The sequence below is a fragment of the Electrophorus electricus genome, chromosome 24 (assembly GCF_041902795.1).
Source record: "Electrophorus electricus isolate QZ-2024a chromosome 24, ASM4190279v1, whole genome shotgun sequence".
Classification (NCBI taxonomy): domain Eukaryota; kingdom Metazoa; phylum Chordata; class Actinopteri; order Gymnotiformes; family Gymnotidae; genus Electrophorus; species Electrophorus electricus.
This window is the reverse complement of record NC_137520.1, coordinates 3,657,706-3,679,904: the sequence shown is the minus strand read 5'-3', so window position 1 is coordinate 3,679,904 and position 22,199 is coordinate 3,657,706. Positions and strand designations below refer to the sequence as shown.

General features: G+C 46.6%; 7 non-coding genes across 7 annotated transcripts; all 7 read left to right on the top strand.

Annotated features, from left to right (window-relative positions):
• Positions 1 to 2,547: 2,547 nt before the first annotated feature.
• trnam-cau (transfer RNA methionine (anticodon CAU)) lies at positions 2,548 to 2,619 on the top strand. The gene has a single exon. It is a non-coding gene; the product is annotated as a tRNA-Met (tRNA).
• A 5,280-nt stretch (positions 2,620 to 7,899) lies between these two features.
• trnam-cau (transfer RNA methionine (anticodon CAU)) lies at positions 7,900 to 7,971 on the top strand. Its single transcript has one exon. It is a non-coding gene; the product is annotated as a tRNA-Met (tRNA).
• Positions 7,972 to 10,579: 2,608 nt separating this feature from the next.
• On the top strand, positions 10,580 to 10,651 carry trnam-cau (transfer RNA methionine (anticodon CAU)). The gene has a single exon. It is a non-coding gene; the product is annotated as a tRNA-Met (tRNA).
• A 2,620-nt stretch (positions 10,652 to 13,271) lies between these two features.
• Positions 13,272 to 13,343, top strand: trnam-cau (transfer RNA methionine (anticodon CAU)). Its single transcript has one exon. It is a non-coding gene; the product is annotated as a tRNA-Met (tRNA).
• Positions 13,344 to 15,937: 2,594 nt separating this feature from the next.
• Positions 15,938 to 16,009, top strand: trnam-cau (transfer RNA methionine (anticodon CAU)). Its single transcript has one exon. It is a non-coding gene; the product is annotated as a tRNA-Met (tRNA).
• Positions 16,010 to 18,588: 2,579 nt separating this feature from the next.
• Positions 18,589 to 18,660, top strand: trnam-cau (transfer RNA methionine (anticodon CAU)). The gene has a single exon. It is a non-coding gene; the product is annotated as a tRNA-Met (tRNA).
• Positions 18,661 to 21,124: 2,464 nt separating this feature from the next.
• On the top strand, positions 21,125 to 21,196 carry trnam-cau (transfer RNA methionine (anticodon CAU)). Its single transcript has one exon. It is a non-coding gene; the product is annotated as a tRNA-Met (tRNA).
• The last annotated feature ends 1,003 nt before the right edge of the window (positions 21,197 to 22,199 follow it).

Here is a 22,199-nt window from a genome sequence, read left to right as displayed (position 1 = left end):
GAGTGCAGTTGTTGGTACTTTTACTGTTTTTAAAGAAAATGTTTCCACAGATGTAGGTGTTCTTGCTTCACTGAAACAAAACCCAACATCAGCTAAACATCCACACAAAGCTTTATTTCTCATCACATTTTCCAAACCAAAAAACAAAACAATGTCCAGCAAAAAAAGTACTCCAAAAAGAATAGATGTGACCAAAATGCAAACACGTAGCTTGTGAAACATCCCGGCATCTTTGGCAGGTTATGCTGAATGTTTATGTGTGGCCATGCGTGCTTCTACAGGAGGTCTGCTCCGTGCTTACAGTGATTCAGTCGTTTTGCCGACTTCTGTTTTGACTTAACTCTTACCTTGGTCTAGCACGGTTTCCTTTTGTTCTTCCATCGCATCTTGACTGCAGGAAATGACTGCTCGCACATCAGATTTCTAAATTCTTGAATCTTTGGTGCTTAAGTAAGGAGTTTTCCATTAGCATGGGTGCAGGTCAGCATCTCTGGATTCACTGTTTCAAGCCAGAAGCATTCCCGGCTAAACTCCTAGAGTGTGGGAGAAGGATCTTTTCACATCGTTGCATTTATCTTTGCATTTATTTTCCATCTTCCACTAGATTCTGGGAGTGTCAAGACATTGAACATGCTAGCAGCGCTAATGCTAACAGCGCTAGCGCGAACAACGCTAATGGTGCTATCGGTGCAGCCAACGGCGCATGCGCAGAGCCCACCATAGAACAGTGCCCTCTCATCATCACGGAGAGTGACGTGACGAGAGTGTTTAAAAGAGTGAATAGCAGGAAGGCAGCGGGATCTGACGGTATCTGCGGGAGAGTCCTCAAAGACTGCGCAGACCAGCTAGCCCCGGTATTCACCGACATCGTCGATCTCTCCCTGACGCTCGGTATCGTCCCATCCAGCTTCAAGCGATCCACCATCGGCCCCGTCTCAAAGAAACCTCGACCCTCCGGCCTCAATGACTACCGCCCTGTTGCCCTCACATCAGTCGTGATGAAGTGTTTTGAAGAGCTAGTCAGAGACTTCATCACCTCTTCACTGCCAGCCTCCATGGACCCACTGCAGTTTGCATACCGCCACAATCGCTCCACTGATGACGCAATTGCACATCTGCTCCACACCACACTGACCCACCTGGACAAAGGGAGGGGTAATTATGTTAAAATGCTGTTTGTCGACTACAGTTCAGCATTTAACACTATCATCCCCTCCCTACTCACTACTAAGTTGGAGGATCTAGGACTGCATACATGCCTGTGCGACTGGATCTCCAACTTCCTAACAGACAGACCACAATCAGTACGGGTGGGCAACTGTGTCTCATCCATCCTCACCCTCAGCATTGCAGATCTTCAGGGTTGTGTCCTAAGCCCCCTGCTCTACTCACTGTAAACCAACGACTGCGCAGCCACTTCCAGCTCCACCATCATTGTCAAGTTTGCTGGCGATAGCGTCGTCATGGGCCTGATCTCGGAAAACGATGAGAGGGCCTACCTGGAGGAGATTAAACACCGGGAAAAGTGGTGCCAGGGAAATAATCTCCTCCGAAACGTCAGCAAGACAAAACAGCTGATTGTGGACTGCAGCAAGAAGAAGGAGCGGCACTACCAACCTGTGAGGATCAATGGAACCACGGTGGAGAGAGTAGACAGTTTCAGGTACCTTGGAGTTCACATCTCACAGGACTTGTCCTGGTCCCGCCACACCAACTCCCTGGCAAAGAAGGCTCGTCAGCGTCTTTACCACCTCAGATGCCTAAGAGACTTCAGACTGCCCTCCAAGGTACTGCGGAACGTCTACACCTGCACTATCGAGAACATCCTCTTGGGGAACATCACAGTCTGGTTTGGGAACAGCACCAAGCAGGACAGACAAGCACTCCAGAGGGTTTTGCGTTCAGCAGAGCGCATCACTCATCTGGAACTTCCTGACATGCAGACCATCTATTACAAGCAGTGCCAGACCAAGGCCAGGAGGATTGTGAAGGACCCCACCCATCCCAACAATAGGCTCTTCTCTCTGTTGAGGTCAGGGAAGCGCTTTCGCTCCCTGAAGACCAATACAGAGAGACTGAAGAGGGGCTTCTTCCCACAGGCCATTCGGGCCCTGAATCAGGGCAACTGATAAACTGTGGGGACCACCACCACCATGTTACTGTAAATCTGTCAACTGGAGTTGTACATCGTGTACATACACATATATACACTGTAGATTGTGTATATATACATATTACACATACATTGTTATATACTTTTTTTATATATATATATATATATATATATATATATATATATATATATATATATATATATTTCCTTATGCACCCCTGTTTCTTTCCTCAGTTTAGACAGAGCACTCACAAAAACATTTCACTGCGAGTTATACCGTGTATGACTATGTACGTGACAAATAAACCGAACTTGAACTTGAACTTGAACCCTAACTCTTACAGATTGGTCAAAGTTATCCAGAATTGAATTTAGGACACAATAGTGCACCATATGCAATATCCTAAGGGATAGAGCAGAAACAAGCCCTTTCTAGCAGCGTGGCGCAGCGGAAGCGTGCTGGGCTCATAACCCAGAGGTCGATGGATCGAAACCATCTTCTGCTAAAAGGACATTGTCTTCTAATGGGCTGTATTGCCTCAAAACCTTTGTTGAGTGCAGTTGTTGGTACTTTTACTGTTTTTAAAGAAAATGTTTCCACAGATGTAGGTGTTCTTGCTTCACTGAAACAAAACCCAACATCAGCTAAACATCCACACAAAGCTTTATTTCTCATCACATTTTCCAAACCAAAAAACAAAACAATGTCCAGCAAAAAAAGTACTCCAAAAAGAATAGATGTGACCAAAATGCAAACACGTAGCTTGTGAAACATCCCGGCATCTTTGGCAGGTTATGCTGAATGTTTATGTGTGGCCATGCGTGCTTCTACAGGAGGTCTGCTCCGTGCCTACAGTGATTCAGTCGTTTTGCCGACTTCTGTTTTGACTTAACTCTTACCTTGGTCTAGCACGGTTTCCTTTTGTTCTTCCATCGCATCTTGACTGCAGGAAATGACTGCTCGCACATCAGATTTCTAAATTCTTGAATCTTTGGTGCTTAAGTAAGGAGTTTTCCATTAGCATGGGTGCAGGTCAGCATCTCTGGATTCACTGTTTCAAGCCAGAAGCATTCCCGGCTAAACTCCTAGAGTGTGGGAGAAGGATCTTTTCCCATCGTTGCATTTATCTTTGCATTTATTTTCCATCTTCCACTAGATTCTGGGAGTGTCAAGACATTGAACATGCTAGCAGCGCTAATGCTAACAGCGCTAGCGCGAACAACGCTAATGGTGCTATCGGTGCAGCCAACGGCGCATGCGCAGAGCCCACCATAGAACAATGCCCTCTCATCATCACGGAGAGTGACGTGACGAGAGTGTTTAAAAGAGTGAATAGCAGGAAGGCAGCGGGATCTGACGGTATCTGCGGGAGAGTCCTCAAAGACTGCGCAGACCAGCTAGCCCCGGTATTCACCGACATCGTCGATCTCTCCCTGACGCTCGGTATCGTCCCATCCAGCTTCAAGCGATCCACCATCGGCCCCGTCTCAAAGAAACCTCGACCCTCCGGCCTCAATGACTACCGCCCTGTTGCCCTCACATCAGTCGTGATGAAGTGTTTTGAAGAGCTAGTCAGAGACTTCATCACCTCTTCACTGCCAGCCTCCATGGACCCACTGCAGTTTGCATACCGCCACAATCGCTCCACTGATGACGCAATTGCACATCTGCTCCACACCACACTGACCCACCTGGACAAAGGGAGGGGTAATTATGTTAAAATGCTGTTTGTCGACTACAGTTCAGCATTTAACACTATCATCCCCTCCCTACTCACTACTAAGTTGGAGGATCTAGGACTGCATACATGCCTGTGCGACTGGATCTCCAACTTCCTAACAGACAGACCACAATCAGTACGGGTGGGCAACTGTGTCTCATCCATCCTCACCCTCAGCATTGCAGCTCTTCAGGGTTGTGTCCTAAGCCCCCTGCTCTACTCACTGTAAACCAACGACTGCGCAGCCACTTCCAGCTCCACCATCATTGTCAAGTTTGCTGGCGATAGCGTCGTCATGGGCCTGATCTCGGAAAACGATGAGAGGGCCTACCTGGAGGAGATTAAACACCGGGAAAAGTGGTGCCAGGGAAATAATCTCCTCCGAAACGTCAGCAAGACAAAACAGCTGATTGTGGACTGCAGCAAGAAGAAGGAGCGGCACTACCAACCTGTGAGGATCAATGGAACCACGGTGGAGAGAGTAGACAGTTTCAGGTACCTTGGAGTTCACATCTCACAGGACTTGTCCTGGTCCCGCCACACCAACTCCCTGGCAAAGAAGGCTCGTCAGCGTCTTTACCACCTCAGATGCCTAAGAGACTTCAGACTGCCCTCCAAGGTACTGCGGAACGTCTACACCTGCACTATCGAGAACATCCTCTTGGGGAACATCACAGTCTGGTTTGGGAACAGCACCAAGCAGGACAGACAAGCACTCCAGAGGGTTTTGCGTTCAGCAGAGCGCATCACTCATCTGGAACTTCCTGACATGCAGACCATCTATTACAAGCAGTGCCAGACCAAGGCCAGGAGGATTGTGAAGGACCCCACCCATCCCAACAATAGGCTCTTCTCTCTGTTGAGGTCAGGGAAGCGCTTTCGCTCCCTGAAGACCAATACAGAGAGACTGAAGAGGGGCTTCTTCCCACAGGCCATTCGGGCCCTGAATCAGGGCAACTGATAAACTGTGGGGACCACCACCACCATGTTACTGTAAATCTGTCAACTGGAGTTGTACATCGTGTACATACACATATATACACTGTAGATTGTGTATATATACATATTACACATACATTGTTATATACTTTTTTTATAGATATATTTATATATATATATATATATATATATATATATATATATATATATATATATATATATATATATATATTTCCTTATGCACCCCTGTTTCTTTCCTCAGTTTAGACAGAGCACTCACAAAAACATTTCACTGCGAGTTATACCGTGTATGACTATGTACGTGACAAATAAACCGAACTTGAACTTGAACTTGAACCCTAACTCTTACAGATTGGTCAAAGTTATCCAGAATTGAATTTAGGACACAATAGTGCACCATATGCAATATCCTAAGGGATAGAGCAGAAACACGATCATTATAGCAGAGTGCCGCAGCGGAAGCGTGCTGGGCCCATAACCCAGAGGTCGATGGATCGAAACCATCTTCTGCTAAAAGGACATTGTCTTCTAATGGGCTGTATCGCCTTAAAACTTTTGTTGAGTGCAGTTGTCGGTACTTTTACTGTTTTTAAAGAAAACGTTTCCACAGATCTAGGTGTTCTTGCTTCACTGAAACAAAACCCAACATCAGCTAAACATCCACACAAAGCTTTATTTCTCATCACATTTTCCAAACCAAAAAACAAAACAATGTCCAGCAAAAAAAGTACTCCAAAAAGAATAGATGTGACCAGAATGCAAACACGTAGCTTTTGAAACATCACGGCATCTTTGGCAGGTTATGCTGAATGTTTATGTGTGGCCATGCGTGCTTCTACAGGAGGTCTGCTCCGTGCTTACAGTGATTCAGTCGTTTTGCCGACTTCTGTTTTGACTTAACTCTTACCTTGGTCTAGCACGGTTTCCTTTTGTTCTTCCATCGCATCTTGACTGCAGGAAATGACTGCTCGCACATCAGATTTCTAAGTTCTTGAATCTTTGGTGCTTAAGTAAGGAGTTTTCCATTAGCATGGGTGCAGGTCAGCATCTCTGGATTCACTGTTTCAAGCCAGAAGTATTCCCGGCTAAACTCCTAGAGTGTGGGAGTAGGATCTTTTCCCATCGTTGCATTTATCTTTGCATTTATTTTCCATCTTCCACTAGATTCTGGGAGTGTCAAGACATTGAACATGCTAGCAGCGCTAATGCTAACAGCGCTAGCGCTAACAACGCTAATGGTGCTATCGGTGCAGCCAACGGCGCATGCGCAGAGCCCACCATAGAACAGTGCCCTCTCATCATCACGGAGAGTGACGTGACGAGAGTGTTTAAAAGAGTGAATAGCAGGAAGGCAGCGGGATCAGACGGTATCTGCGGGAGAGTCCTCAAAGACTGCGCAGACCAGCTAGCCCCGGTATTCACCGACATCGTCGATCTCTCCCTGACGCTCGGTATCGTCCCATCCAGCTTCAAGCGATCCACCATCGGCCCCGTCTCAAAGAAACCTCGACCCTCCGGCCTCAATGACTACCGCCCTGTTGCCCTCACATCAGTCGTGATGAAGTGTTTTGAAGAGCTAGTCAGAGACTTCATCACCTCTTCACTGCCAGCCTCCATGGACCCACTGCAGTTTGCATACCGCCACAATCGCTCCACTGATGACGCAATTGCACATCTGCTCCACACCACACTGACCCACCTGGACAAAGGGAGGGGTAATTATGTTAAAATGCTGTTTGTCGACTACAGTTCAGCATTTAACACTATCATCCCCTCCCTACTCACTACTAAGTTGGAGGATCTAGGACTGCATACATGCCTGTGCGACTGGATCTCCAACTTCCTAACAGACAGACCACAATCAGTACGGGTGGGCAACTGTGTCTCATCCATCCTCACCCTCAGCATTGCAGCTCTTCAGGGTTGTGTCCTAAGCCCCCTGCTCTACTCACTGTAAACCAACGACTGCGCAGCCACTTCCAGCTCCACCATCATTGTCAAGTTTGCTGGCGATAGCGTCGTCATGGGCCTGATCTCGGAAAACGATGAGAGGGCCTACCTGGAGGAGATTAAACACCGGGAAAAGTGGTGCCAGGGAAATAATCTCCTCCTAAACGTCAGCAAGACAAAACAGCTGATTGTGGACTGCAGCAAGAAGAAGGAGCGGCACTACCAACCTGTGAGGATCGATGGAACCACGGTGGAGAGATTAGACAGTTTCAGGTACCTTGGAGTTCACATCTCACAGGACTTGTCCTGGTCCCGCCACACCAACTCCCTGGCAGAGAAGGCTCGTCAGCGTCTTTACCACCTCAGATGCCTAAGAGACTTCAGACTGCCCTCCAAGGTACTGCGGAACGTCTACACCTGCACTATCGAGAACATCCTCTTGGGGAACATCACAGTCTGGTTTGGGAACAGCACCAAGCAGGACAGACAAGCACTCCAGAGGGTGTTGCGTTCAGCAGAGCGCATCACTCATCTGGAACTTCCTGACATGCAGACCATCTATTACAAGCAGTGCCAGACCAAGGCCAGGAGGATTGTGAAGGACCCCACCCATCCCAACAATAGGCTCTTCTCTCTGTTGAGGTCAGGGAAGCGCTTTCGCTCCCTGAAGACCAATACAGAGAGACTGAAGAGGGGCTTCTTCCCACAGGCCATTCGGGCCCTGAATCAGGGCAACTGATAAACTGTGGGGACCACCACCACCATGTTACTGTAAATCTGTCAACTGGAGTTGTACATCGTGTACATACACATATATACACTGTAGATTGTGTATATATACATATTACACATACATTGTTATATACTTTTTTTATAGATATATTTATATATATATATATATATATATATATATATATATATATATTTCCTTATGCACCCCTGTTTCTTTCCTCAGTTTAGACAGAGCACTCACAAAAACATTTCACTGCGAGTTATACCGTGTATGACTATGTACGTGACAAATAAACCGAACTTGAACTTGAACTTGAACCCTAACTCTTACAGATTGGTCAAAGTTATCCAGAATTGAATTTAGGACACAATAGTGCACCATATGCAATATCCTAAGGGATAGAGCAGAAACAAGATCATTATAGCAGAGTGGCGCAGCGGAAGCGTGCTGGGCCCATAACCCAGAGGTCGATGGATCGAAACCATCTTCTGCTAAAAGGACGTTGTCTTCTAATGGGCTGTATCGCCTTAAAGCTTTTGTTGAGTGCAGTTGTCGGTACTTTTACTGTTTTTAAAGAAAATGTTTCCACAGATCTAGGTGTTCTTGCTTCACTGAAACAAAACCCAACATCAGCTAAACATCCACACAAAGCTTTATTTCTCATCACATTTTCCAAACCAAAAAACAAAACAATGTCCAGCAAAAAAAGTACTCCAAAAAGAATAGATGTGACCAGAATGCAAACACGTAGCTTTTGAAACATCACGGCATCTTTGGCAGGTTATGCTGAATGTTTATGTGTGGCCATGCGTGCTTCTACAGGAGGTCTGCTCCGTGCTTACAGTGATTCAGTCGTTTTGCCGACTTCTGTTTTGACTTAACTCTTACCTTGGTCTAGCACGGTTTCCTTTTGTTCTTCCATCGCATCTTGACTGCAGGAAATGACTGCTCGCACATCAGATTTCTAAGTTCTTGAATCTTTGGTGCTTAAGTAAGGAGTTTTCCATTAGCATGGGTGCAGGTCAGCATCTCTGGATTCACTGTTTCAAGCCAGAAGCATTCCCGGCTAAACTCCTAGAGTGTGGGAGTAGGATCTTTTCCCATCGTTGCATTTATCTTTGCATTTATTTTCCATCTTCCACTAGATTCTGGGAGTGTCAAGACATTGAACATGCTAGCAGCGCTAATGCTACCAGCGCTAGCGCTAACAACGCTAATGGTGCTATCGGTGCAGCCAACGGCGCATGCGCAGAGCCCACCATAGAACAGTGCCCTCTCATCATCACGGAGAGTGACGTGACGAGAGTGTTTAAAAGAGTGAATAGCAGGAAGGCAGCGGGATCTGACGGTATCTGCGGGAGAGTCCTCAAAGACTGCGCAGACCAGCTAGCCCCGGTATTCACCGACATCGTCGATCTCTCCCTGACGCTCGGTATCGTCCCATCCAGCTTCAAGCGATCCACCATCGGCCCCGTCTCAAAGAAACCTCGACCCTCCGGCCTCAATGACTACCGCCCTGTTGCCCTCACATCAGTCGTGATGAAGTGTTTTGAAGAGCTAGTCAGAGACTTCATCACCTCTTCACTGCCAGCCTCCATGGACCCACTGCAGTTTGCATACCGCCACAATCGCTCCACTGATGACGCAATTGCACATCTGCTCCACACCACACTGACCCACCTGGACAAAGGGAGGGGTAATTATGTTAAAATGCTGTTTGTCGACTACAGTTCAGCATTTAACACTATCATCCCCTCCCTACTCACTACTAAGTTGGAGGATCTAGGACTGCATACATGCCTGTGCGACTGGATCTCCAACTTCCTAACAGACAGACCACAATCAGTACGGGTGGGCAACTGTGTCTCATCCATCCTCACCCTCAGCATTGCAGCTCTTCAGGGTTGTGTCCTAAGCCCCCTGCTCTACTCACTGTAAACCAACGACTGCGCAGCCACTTCCAGCTCCACCATCATTGTCAAGTTTGCTGGCGATAGCGTCGTCATGGGCCTGATCTCGGAAAACGATGAGAGGGCCTACCTGGAGGAGATTAAACACCGGGAAAAGTGGTGCCAGGGAAATAATCTCCTCCTAAACGTCAGCAAGACAAAACAGCTGATTGTGGACTGCAGCAAGAAGAAGGAGCGGCATTACCAACCTGTGAGGATCGATGGAACCACGGTGGAGAGATTAGACAGTTTCAGGTACCTTGGAGTTCACATCTCACAGGACTTGTCCTGGTCCCGCCACACCAACTCCCTGGCAAAGAAGGCTCGTCAGCGTCTTTACCACCTCAAATGCCTAAGAGACTTCAGACTGCCCTCCAAGGTACTGCGGAACGTCTACACCTGCACTATCGAGAACATCCTCTTGGGGAACATCACAGTCTGGTTTGGGAACAGCACCAAGCAGGACAGACAAGCACTCCAGAGGGTGTTGCGTTCAGCAGAGCGCATCACTCATCTGGAACTTCCTGACATGCAGACCATCTATTACAAGCAGTGCCAGACCAAGGCCAGAAGGATTGTGAAGGACCCCACCCATCCCAACAATAGGCTCTTCTCTCTGTTGAGGTCAGGGAAGCGCTTTCGCTCCCTGAAGACCAATACAGAGAGACTGAAGAGGGGCTTCTTCCCACAGGCCATTCGGGCCCTGAATCAGGGCAACTGATAAACTGTGGGGACCACCACCACCATGTTACTGTAAATCTGTCAACTGGAGTTGTACATCGTGTACATACACATATATACACTGTAGATTGTGTATATATACATATTACATATACATTGTTATATACTTTTTTTATAGATTTATATATATATATATATATATATATATATATATATATATATATATATATATATATATATATTTCCTTATGCACCCCTGTTTCTTTCCTCAGTTTAGACAGAGCACTCACAAAAACATTTAACTGCGAGTTATACCGTGTATGACTATGTACGTGACAAATAAACCGAACTTGAACTTGAACTTGAACCCTAACTCTTACAGATTGGTCAAAGTTATCCAGAATTGAATTTAGGACACAATAGTGCACCATATGCAATATCCTAAGGGATAGAGCAGAGACATGATCATTATAGCAGAGTGGCGCAGCGGAAGCGTGCTGGGCCCATAACCCAGAGGTCGATGGATCGAAACCATCTTCTGCTAAAAGGACATTGTCTTCTAATGGGCTGTATTGCCTTAAAACTTTTGTTGAGTGCAGTTGTCGGTACTTTTACTGTTTTTAAAGAAAATGTTTCCACAGATCTAGGTGTTCTTGCTTCACTGAAACAAAACCCAACATCAGCTAAACATCCACACAAAGCTTTATTTCTCATCACATTTTCCAAACCAAAAAACAAAACAATGTCCAGCAAAAAAAGTACTCCAAAAAGAATAGATGTGACCAGAATGCAAACACGTAGCTTTTGAAACATCACGGCATCTTTGGCAGGTTATGCTGAATGTTTATGTGTGGCCATGCGTGCTTCTACAGGAGGTCTGCTCCGTGCTTACAGTGATTCAGTCGTTTTGCCGACTTCTGTTTTGACTTAACTCTTACCTTGGTCTAGCACGGTTTCCTTTTGTTCTTCCATCGCATCTTGACTGCAGGAAATGACTGCTCGCACATCAGATTTCTAAGTTCTTGAATCTTTGGTGCTTAAGTAAGGAGTTTTCCATTAGCATGGGTGCAGGTCAGTATCTCTGGATTCACTGTTTCAAGCCAGAAGCATTCCCGGCTAAACTCCTAGAGTGTGGGAGTAGGATCTTTTCCCATCGTTGCATTTATCTTTGCATTTATTTTCCATCTTCCACTAGATTCTGGGAGTGTCAAGACATTGAACATGCTAGCAGCGCTAATGCTAACAGCGCTAGCGCTAACAACGCTAATGGTGCTATCGGTGCAGCCAACGGCGCATGCGCAGAGCCCACCATAGAACAGTGCCCTCTCATCATCACGGAGAGTGACGTGACGAGAGTGTTTAAAAGAGTGAATAGCAGGAAGGCAGCGGGATCAGACGGTATCTGCGGGAGAGTCCTCAAAGACTGCGCAGACCAGCTAGCCCCGGTATTCACCGACATCGTCGATCTCTCCCTGACGCTCGGTATCGTCCCATCCAGCTTCAAGCGATCCACCATCGGCCCCGTCTCAAAGAAACCTCGACCCTCCGGCCTCAATGACTACCGCCCTGTTGCCCTCACATCAGTCGTGATGAAGTGCTTTGAAGAGCTAGTCAGAGACTTCATCACCTCTTCACTGCCAGCCTCCATGGACCCACTGCAGTTTGCATACCGCCACAATCGCTCCACTGATGATGCAATTGCACATCTGCTCCACACCACACTGACCCACCTGGACAAAGGGAGGGGTAATTATGTTAAAATGCTGTTTGTCGACTACAGTTCAGCATTTAACACTATCATCCCCTCCCTACTCACTACTAAGTTGGAGGATCTAGGACTGCATACATGCCTGTGCGACTGGATCTCCAACTTCCTAACAGACAGACCACAATCAGTACGGGTGGGCAACTGTGTCTCATCCATCCTCACCCTCAGCATTGCAGCTCTTCAGGGTTGTGTCCTAAGCCCCCTGCTCTAGTCACTGTAAACCAACGACTGCGCAGCCACTTCCAGCTCCACCATCATTGTCAAGTTTGCTGGCGATAGCGTCGTCATGGGCCTGATCTCGGAAAACGATGAGAGGGCCTACCTGGAGGAGATTAAACACCGGGAAAAGTGGTGCCAGGGAAATAATCTCCTCCTAAACGTCAGCAAGACAAAACAGCTGATTGTGGACTGCAGCAAGAAGAAGGAGCGGCACTACCAACCTGTGAGGATCGATGGAACCACGGTGGAGAGATTAGACAGTTTCAGGTACCTTGGAGTTCACATCTCACAGGACTTGTCCTGGTCCCGCCACACCAACTCCCTGGCAGAGAAGGCTCGTCAGCGTCTTTATCACCTCAGATGCCTAAGAGACTTCAGACTGCCCTCCAAGGTACTGCGGAACGTCTACACCTGCACTATCGAGAACATCCTCTTGGGGAACATCACCGTCTGGTTTGGGAACAGCACCAAGCAGGACAGACAAGCACTCCAGAGGGTGTTGCGTTCAGCAGAGCGCATCACTCATCTGGAACTTCCTGACATGCAGACCATCTATTACAAGCAGTGCCAGACCAAGGCCAGGAGGATTGTGAAGGACCCCACCCATCCCAACAATAGGCTCTTCTCTCTGTTGAGGTCAGGGAAGCGCTTTCGCTCCCTGAAGACCAATACAGAGAGACTGAAGAGGGGCTTCTTCCCACAGGCCATTCGGGCCCTGAATCAGGGCAACTGATAAACTGTGGGGACCACCACCACCATGTTACTGTAAATCTGTCAACTGGAGTTGTACATCGTGTACATACACATATATACACTGTAGATTGTGTATATATACATATTACACATACATTGTTATATACTTTTTTTATAGATATATTTATATATATATATATATATATATATATATATATATATATATATATATATATATATATATATATATATATTTCCTTATGCACCCCTGTTTCTTTCCTCAGTTTAGACAGAGCACTCACAAAAACATTTCACTGCGAGTTATACCGTGTATGACTATGTACGTGACAAATAAACCGAACTTGTACTTGAACTTGAATCCTAACTGTTACAGATTGGTCAAAGTTATCCAGAATTGAATTTAGGACACAATAGTGCACCATATGCAATATCCTAAGGGATAGAGCAGAGACAAGATCATTATAGCAGAGTGGCGCAGCGGAAGCGTGCTGGGCCCATAACCCAGAGGTCGATGGATCGAAACCATCTTCTGCTAAAAGGACATTGTCTTCTAATGGGCTGTATTGCCTTAAAACTTTTGTTGAGTGCAGTTGTCGGTACTTTTACTGTTTTTAAAGAAAATGTTTCCACAGATCTAGGTGTTCTTGCTTCACTGAAACAAAACCCAACATCAGCTAAACATCCACACAAAGCTTTATTTCTCATCACATTTTCCAAACCAAAAAACAAAACAATGTCCAGCAAAAAAAGTACTCCAAAAAGAATAGATGTGACCAGAATGCAAACACGTAGCTTTTGAAACATCACGGCATCTTTGGCAGGTTATGCTGAATGTTTATGTGTGGCCATGCGTGCTTCTACAGGAGGTCTGCTCCGTGCTTACAGTGATTCAGTCGTTTTGCCGACTTCTGTTTTGACTTAACTCTTACCTTGGTCTAGCACGGTTTCCTTTTGTTCTTCCATCGCATCTTGACTGCAGGAAATGACTGCTCGCACATCAGATTTCTAAGTTCTTGAATCTTTGGTGCTTAAGTAAGGAGTTTTCCATTAGCATGGGTGCAGGTCAGTATCTCTGGATTCACTGTTTCAAGCCAGAAGCATTCCCGGCTAAACTCCTAGAGTGTGGGAGTAGGATCTTTTCCCATCGTTGCATTTATCTTTGCATTTATTTTCCATCTTCCACTAGATTCTGGGAGTGTCAAGACATTGAACATGCTAGCAGCGCTAATGCTAACAGCGCTAGCGCTAACAACGCTAATGGTGCTATCGGTGCAGCCAACGGCGCATGCGCAGAGCCCACCATAGAACAGTGCCCTCTCATCATCACGGAGAGTGACGTGACGAGAGTGTTTAAAAGAGTGAATAGCAGGAAGGCAGCGGGATCAGACGGTATCTGCGGGAGAGTCCTCAAAGACTGCGCAGACCAGCTAGCCCCGGTATTCACCGACATCGTCGATCTCTCCCTGACGCTCGGTATCGTCCCATCCAGCTTCAAGCGATCCACCATCGGCCCCGTCTCAAAGAAACCTCGACCCTCCGGCCTCAATGACTACCGCCCTGTTGCCCTCACATCAGTCGTGATGAAGTGCTTTGAAGAGCTAGTCAGAGACTTCATCACCTCTTCACTGCCAGCCTCCATGGACCCACTGCAGTTTGCATACCGCCACAATCGCTCCACTGATGACGCAATTGCACATCTGCTCCACACCACACTGACCCACCTGGACAAAGGGAGGGGTAATTATGTTAAAATGCTGTTTGTCGACTACAGTTCAGCATTTAACACTATCATCCCCTCCCTACTCACTACTAAGTTGGAGGATCTAGGACTGCATACATGCCTGTGCGACTGGATCTCCAACTTCCTAACAGACAGACCACAATCAGTACGGGTGGGCAACTGTGTCTCATCCATCCTCACCCTCAGCATTGCAGCTCTTCAGGGTTGTGTCCTAAGCCCCCTCCTCTACTCACTGTAAACCAACGACTGCGCAGCCACTTCCAGCTCCACCATCATTGTCAAGTTTGCTGGCGATAGCGTCGTCATGGGCCTGATCTCGGAAAACGATGAGAGGGCCTACCTGGAGGAGATTAAACACCGGGAAAAGTGGTGCCAGGGAAATAATCTCCTCCTAAACGTCAGCAAGACAAAACAGCTGATTGTGGACTGCAGCAAGAAGAAGGAGCGGCACTACCAACCTGTGAGGATCGATGGAACCACGGTGGAGAGATTAGACAGTTTCAGGTACCTTGGAGTTCACATCTCACAGGACTTGTCCTGGTCCCGCCACACCAACTCCCTGGCAAAGAAGGCTCGTCAGCGTCTTTACCACCTCAGATGCCTAAGAGACTTCAGACTGCCCTCCAAGGTACTGCGGAACGTCTACACCTGCACTATCGAGAACATCCTCTTGGGGAACATCACAGTCTGGTTTGGGAACAGCACCAAGCAGGACAGACAAGCACTCCAGAGGGTGTTGCGTTCAGCAGAGCGCATCACTCATCTGGAACTTCCTGACATGCAGACCATCTATTACAAGCAGTGCCAGACCAAGGCCAGGAGGATTGTGAAGGACCCCACCCATCCCAACAATAGGCTCTTCTCTCTGTTGAGGTCAGGGAAGCGCTTTCGCTCCCTGAAGACCAATACAGAGAGACTGAAGAGGGGCGTCTTCCTACAGGCCATTCGGGCCCTGAATCAGGGCAACTGATAAACTGTGGGGACCACCACCACCATGTTACTGTAAATCTGTCAACTGGAGTTGTACATCGTGTACATACACATATATACACTGTAGATTGTGTATATATACATATTACACATACATTGTTATATACTTTTTTTATGGATATATATATATATATATATATATATATATATATATATATATATATATATTTCCTTATGCACCCCTGTTTCTTTCCTCAGTTTAGACAGAGCACTCACAAAAACATTTCACTGCGAGTTATACCGTGTATGACTATGTACGTGACAAATAAACCGAACTTGAACTTGAACTTGAACCCTAACTCTTACAGATTGGTCAAAGTTATCCAGAATTGAATTTAGGTCACAATAGTGCACCATATGCAATATCCTAAGGGATAGAGCAGAAACAAGATCATTATAGCAGAGTGGCGCAGCGGAAGCGTGCTGGGCCCATAACCCAGAGGTCGATGGATCGAAACCATCTTCTGCTAAAAGGACATTGTCTTCTAATGGGCTGTATCGCCTTAAAACTTTTGTTGAGTGCAGTTGTCGGTACTTTTACTGTTTTTAAAGAAAATGTTTCCACAGATCTAGGTGTTCTTGCTTCACTGAAACAAAACCCAACATCAGCTAAACATCCACACAAAGCTTTATTTCTCATCACATTTTCCAAACCAAAAAACAAAACAATGTCCAGCAAAAAAAGTACTCCAAAAAGAATAGATGTGACCAGAATGCAAACACGTAGCTTTTGAAACATCACGGCATCTTTGGCAGGTTATGCTGAATGTTTATGTGTGGCCATGCGTGCTTCTACAGGAGGTCTGCTCCGTGCTTACAGTGATTCAGTCGTTTTGCCGACTTCTGTTTTGACTTAACTCTTACCTTGGTCTAGCACGGTTTCCTTTTGTTCTTCCATCGCATCTTGACTGCAGGAAATGACTGCTCGCACATCAGATTTCTAAGTTCTTGAATCTTTGGTGCTTAAGTAAGGAGTTTTCCATTAGCATGGGTGCAGGTCAGCATCTCTGGATTCACTGTTTCAAGCCAGGAGTATTCCCAGCTAAACTCCTAGAGTGTGGGAGTAGGATCTTTTCCCATCGTTGCATTTATCTTTGCATTTATTTTCCATCTTCCACTAGATTCTGGGAGTGTCAAGACATTGAACATGCTAGCAGCGCTAATGCTAACAGCGCTAGCGCTAACAACGCTAATGGTGCTATCGGTGCAGCCAACGGCGCATGCGCAGAGCCCACCATAGAACAGTGCCCTCTCATCATCACGGAGAGTGACGTGACGAGAGTGTTTAAAAGAGTGAATAGCAGGAAGGCAGCGGGATCAGACGGTATCTGCGGGAGAGTCCACAAAGACTGCGCAGACCAGCTAGCCCCGGTATTCACCGACATCGTCGATCTCTCCCTGACGCTCGGTATCGTCCCATCCAGCTTCAAGCGATCCACCATCGGCCCCGTCTCAAAGAAACCTCGACCCTCCGGCCTCAATGACTACCGCCCTGTTGCCCTCACATCAGTCGTGATGAAGTGTTTTGAAGAGCTAGTCAGAGACTTCATCACCTCTTCACTGCCAGCCTCCATGGACCCACTGCAGTTTGCATACCGCCGCAATCGCTCCACTGATGACGCAATTGCACATCTGCTCCACACCACACTGACCCACCTGGACAAAGGGAGGGGTAATTATGTTAAAATGCTGTTTGTCGACTACAGTTCAGCATTTAACACTATCATCCCCTCCCTACTCACTACTAAGTTGGAGGATCTAGGACTGCATACATGCCTGTGCGACTGGATCTCCAACTTCCTAACAGACAGACCACAATCAGTACGGGTGGGCAACTGTGTCTCATCCATCCTCACCCTCAGCATTGCAGCTCTTCAGGGTTGTGTCCTAAGCCCCCTGCTCTACTCACTGTAAACCAACGACTGCGCAGCCACTTCCAGCTCCACCATCATTGTCAAGTTTGCTGGCGATAGCGTCGTCATGGGCCTGATCTCGGAAAACGATGAGAGGGCCTACCTGGAGGAGATTAAACACCGGGAAAAGTGGTGCCAGGGAAATAATCTCCTCCTAAACGTCAGCAAGACAAAACAGCTGATTGTGGACTGCAGCAAGAAGAAGGAGCGGCACTACCAACCTGTGAGGATCGATGGAACCACGGTGGAGAGATTAGACAGTTTCAGGTACCTTGGAGTTCACATCTCACAGGACTTGTCCTGGTCCCGCCACACCAACCTCCCTGGCAGAGAAGGCTCGTCAGCGTCTTTACCACCTCAGATGCCTAAGAGACTTCAGACTGCCCTCCAAGGTACTGCGGAACGTCTACACCTGCACTATCGAGAACATCCTCTTGGGGAACATCACAGTCTGGTTTGGGAACAGCACCAAGCAGGACAGACAAGCACTCCAGAGGGTGTTGCGTTCAGCAGAGCGCATCACTCATCTGGAACTTCCTGACATGCAGACCATCTATTACAAGCAGTGCCAGACCAAGGCCAGGAGGATTGTGAAGGACCCCACCCATCCCAACAATAGGCTCTTCTCTCTGTTGAGGTCAGGGAAGCGCTTTCGCTCCCTGAAGACCAATACAGAGAGACTGAAGAGGGGCTTCTTCCCACAGGCCATTCGGGCCCTGAATCAGGGCAACTGATAAACTGTGGGGACCACCACCACCATGTTACTGTAAATCTGTCAACTGGAGTTGTACATCGTGTACATACACATATATACACTGTAGATTGTGTATATATACATATTACACATACATTGTTATATACTTTTTTTATAGATATATTTATATATATATATATATATATATATATTTCCTTATGCACCCCTGTTTCTTTCCTCAGTTTAGACAGAGCACTCACAAAAACATTTCACTGCGAGTTATACCGTGTATGACTATGTACGTGACAAATAAACAGAACTTGAACTTGAACTTGAACCCTAACTCTTACAGATTGGTCAAAGTTATCCAGAATTGAATTTAGGACACAATAGTGCACCATATGCAATATCCTAAGGGATAGAGCAGAGACAAGATCATTATAGCAGAGTGGCGCAGCGGAAGCGTGCTGGGCCCATAACCCAGAGGTCGATGGATCGAAACCATCTTCTGCTAAAAGGACATTGTCTTCTAATGGGCTGTATTGCCTTAAAACTTTTGTTGAGTGCAGTTGTCGGTACTTTTACTGTTTTTAAAGAAAATGTTTCCACAGATCTAGGTGTTCTTGCTTCACTGAAACAAAACCCAACATCAGCTAAACATCCACACAAAGCTTTATTTCTCATCACATTTTCCAAACCAAAAAACAAAACAATGTCCAGCAAAAAAAGTACTCCAAAAAGAATAGATGTGACCAGAATGCAAACACGTAGCTTTTGAAACATCACGGCATCTTTGGCAGGTTATGCTGAATGTTTATGTGTGGCCATGCGTGCTTCTACAGGAGGTCTGCTCCGTGCTTACAGTGATTCAGTCGTTTTGCCGACTTCTGTTTTGACTTAACTCTTACCTTGGTCTAGCACGGTTTCCTTTTGTTCTTCCATCGCATCTTGACTGCAGGAAATGACTGCTCGCACATCAGATTTCTAAGTTCTTGAATCTTTGGTGCTTAAGTAAGGAGTTTTCCATTAGCATGGGTGCAGGTCAGTATCTCTGGATTCACTGTTTCAAGCCAGAAGCATTCCCGGCTAAACTCCTAGAGTGTGGGAGTAGGATCTTTTCCCATCGTTGCATTTATCTTTGCATTTATTTTCCATCTTCCACTAGATTCTGGGAGTGTCAAGACATTGAACATGCTAGCAGCGCTAATGCTAGCAGCGGGATCAGACGGTATCTGCGGGAGAGTCCTCAAAGACTGCGCAGACCAGCTAGCCCCGGTATTCACCGACATCGTCGATCTCTCCCTGACGCTCGGTATCGTCCCATCCAGCTTCAAGCGATCCACCATCGGCCCCGTCTCAAAGAAACCTCGACCCTCCGGCCTCAATGACTACCGCCCTGTTGCCCTCACATCAGTCGTGATGAAGTGTTTTGAAGAGCTAGTCAGAGACTTCATCACCTCTTCACTGCCAGCCTCCATGGACCCACTGCAGTTTGCATACCGCCGCAATCGCTCCACTGATGACGCAATTGCACATCTGCTCCACACCACACTGACCCACCTGAACAAAGGGAGGGGTAATTATGTTAAAATGCTGTTTGTCGACTACAGTTCAGCATTTAACACTATCATCCCCTCCCTACTCACTACTAAGTTGGAGGATCTAGGACTGCATACATGCCTGTGCGACTGGATCTCCAACTTCCTAACAGACAGACCACAATCAGTACGGGTGGGCAACTGTGTCTCATCCATCCTCACCCTCAGCATTGCAGCTCTTCAGGGTTGTGTCCTAAGCCCCCTGCTCTACTCACTGTAAACCAACGACTGCGCAGCCACTTCCAGCTCCACCATCATTGTCAAGTTTGCTGGCGATAGCGTCGTCATGGGCCTGATCTTGGAAAACGATGAGAGGGCCTACCTGGAGGAGATTAAACACCGGGAAAAGTGGTGCCAGGGAAATAATCTCCTCCTAAACGTCAGCAAGACAAAACAGCTGATTGTGGACTGCAGCAAGAAGAAGGAGCGGCACTACCAACCTGTGAGGATCGATGGAACCACGGTGGAGAGATTAGACAGTTTCAGGTACCTTGGAGTTCACATCTCACAGGACTTGTCCTGGTCCCGCCACACCAACCTCCCTGGCAGAGAAGGCTCGTCAGCGTCTTTACCACCTCAGATGCCTAAGAGACTTCAGACTGCCCTCCAAGGTACTGCGGAACGTCTACACCTGCACTATCGAGAACATCCTCTTGGGGAACATCACAGTCTGGTTTGGGAACAGCACCAAGCAGGACAGACAAGCACTCCAGAGGGTGTTGCGTTCAGCAGAGCGCATCACTCATCTGGAACTTCCTGACATGCAGACCATCTATTACAAGCAGTGCCAGACCAAGGCCAGGAGGATTGTGAAGGACCCCACCCATCCCAACAATAGGCTCTTCTCTCTGTTGAGGTCAGGGAAGCGCTTTCGCTCCCTGAAGACCAATACAGAGAGACTGAAGAGGGGCTTCTTCCCACAGGCCATTCGGGCCCTGAATCAGGGCAACTGATAAACTGTGGGGACCACCACCACCATGTTACTGTAAATCTGTCAACTGGAGTTGTACATCGTGTACATACACATATATACACTGTAGATTGTGTATATATACATATTACACATACATTGTTATATACTTTTTTTATAGATATATTTATATATATATATATATATATATATATATATATATATATATATATATATATATTCCTTATGCACCCCTGTTTCTTTCCTCAGTTTAGACAGAGCACTCACAAAAACATTTCACTGCGAGTTATACCGTGTATGACTATGTACGTGACAAATAAACAGAACTTGAACTTGAACTTGAACCCTAACTCTTACAGATTGGTCAAAGTTATCCAGAATTGAATTTAGGACACAATAGTGCACCATATGCAATATCCTAAGGGATAGAGCAGAGACAAGATCATTATAGCAGAGTGGCGCAGCGGAAGCGTGCTGGGCCCATAACCCAGAGGTCGATGGATCGAAACCATCTTCTGCTAAAAGGACATTGTCTTCTAATGGGCTGTATTGCCTTAAAACTTTTGTTGAGTGCAGTTGTCGGTACTTTTACTGTTTTTAAAGAAAATGTTTCCACAGATCTAGGTGTTCTTGCTTCACTGAAACAAAACCCAACATCAGCTAAACATCCACACAAAGCTTTATTTCTCATCACATTTTCCAAACCAAAAAACAAAACAATGTCCAGCAAAAAAAGTACTCCAAAAAGAATAGATGTGACCAGAATGCAAACACGTAGCTTTTGAAACATCACGGCATCTTTGGCAGGTTATGCTGAATGTTTATGTGTGGCCATGCGTGCTTCTACAGGAGGTCTGCTCCGTGCTTACAGTGATTCAGTCGTTTTGCCGACTTCTGTTTTGACTTAACTCTTACCTTGGTCTAGCACGGTTTCCTTTTGTTCTTCCATCGCATCTTGACTGCAGGAAATGACTGCTCGCACATCAGATTTCTAAGTTCTTGAATCTTTGGTGCTTAAGTAAGGAGTTTTCCATTAGCATGGGTGCAGGTCAGTATCTCTGGATTCACTGTTTCAAGCCAGAAGCATTCCCGGCTAAACTCCTAGAGTGTGGGAGTAGGATCTTTTCCCATCGTTGCATTTATCTTTGCATTTATTTTCCATCTTCCACTAGATTCTGGGAGTGTCAAGACATTGAACATGCTAGCAGCGCTAATGCTAGCAGCGGGATCAGACGGTATCTGCGGGAGAGTCCTCAAAGACTGCGCAGACCAGCTAGCCCCGGTATTCACCGACATCGTCGATCTCTCCCTGACGCTCGGTATCGTCCCATCCAGCTTCAAGCGATCCACCATCGGCCCCGTCTCAAAGAAACCTCGACCCTCCGGCCTCAATGACTACCGCCCTGTTGCCCTCACATCAGTCGTGATGAAGTGTTTTGAAGAGCTAGTCAGAGACTTCATCACCTCTTCACTGCCAGCCTCCATGGACCCACTGCAGTTTGCATACCGCCGCAATCGCTCCAC